Here is a 1297-nt window from a genome sequence, read left to right as displayed (position 1 = left end):
TAGTTGACTTCCTTGTGGAGCCGTTGAAAGTGTGTTGCTTAAGCGTTAAAGGATAGGACTTTGTGCTAACTAGATGTACCTTATAGAGACCAAGCTGGACAAATACTCTGGATTGCTCTATTACAAGAACTGAAATTGGTGGCAGGGCAATGAGGAATCTGCCACAGAGAAGCTCTCCTAGGCCCAGAAACTACATCTGTGTGGTATCTCACAGAGTTAGGAATGACTCTTGGTGATCAAACTAGCAAAAACATGGTAGATAAACCAGAACGAGTACTTACAAAGTAACCACATAGCAGAAGTGCTGAAGGGACTGGCACCTGCCCTCTGGACAGAACACAGCGTCAGGGAGCTCTGTTGAAGCAGAGGTTTACTCGATGCTAGGGGAATCTGAGTTATGATGACCCCACCGGCTAGTGACTTCCAAGCTGTGATATCCTGAAAACTCCAATTTTGTGATAAAGAATGACGTTATAGAGGCACCAGAATCAGCTACTGAGACCATACTTTTCTCTGGGGAGTTTTGGAGACATTCAAATTCTTACTGTTCTATATGGAAAGATTATGGAATTTGATTTGATTCAAATTTCAGCTCAGTGCTCTTGGGCAAATTATGTAGCTTTCTTGCATTTCAGTTTTCTCATCTGTAAAGTAGGGTTCTTCCCAAGTTGTGGAAATGCAATGAAAAATGATATATGAATGCCAGTATTGTAGCTGGTACCTAGACTAGCCTAACCGTTCATCTCCTATTGCACTGTTCTTCAAATTGGGTCCAACGTGCTGTAAGCTTTCTTAAATAATAAGCAACATCTTCCAGTGACTATGCATGAGCACTTAGGACAGGTGATCCCTTCAGCAGATGACTGGGCTTATGTATGACAAGCCTTTTCCTCTAATTTTATCAGGGAAGACAGCTTTACACCTCAAGTTCATATCTGAGGATGCTTAGGTCTGTACCACATAACCCCTCTACAGAGATACAATTTGAAATGAATAACTAATGATCATATGGACATGTTCAACAATGACCTGCCTTTATTTCAATTAATGTATAAAAACAGTAACAGGAAGCAAAGCCCATTTGGAAGATAATGGACTTCCTCATAAGCAGAAAGGCTCTTCTCTCAGCATGCCCACATCACTTTTACTGAGATGCAGGGTTTCCTGTGAGGTCAGCCAATTCTTGTCCTCATATATTTATCTCTGTGCACAGAGGATTCCTTGTCTCTTATCCAGCTTCTTATTGCAAAGGCCCAGAGTTAAGATAGATGACACTGTAAGGTATAAGTAACCACCC

This window comes from Leptonychotes weddellii, chromosome 2 (assembly GCF_054177405.1).
Source record: "Leptonychotes weddellii isolate Sample4059 chromosome 2, ASM5417740v2, whole genome shotgun sequence".
Lineage (NCBI taxonomy): Eukaryota > Metazoa > Chordata > Mammalia > Carnivora > Phocidae > Leptonychotes > Leptonychotes weddellii.
This window is presented reverse-complemented; position numbering follows the sequence as displayed.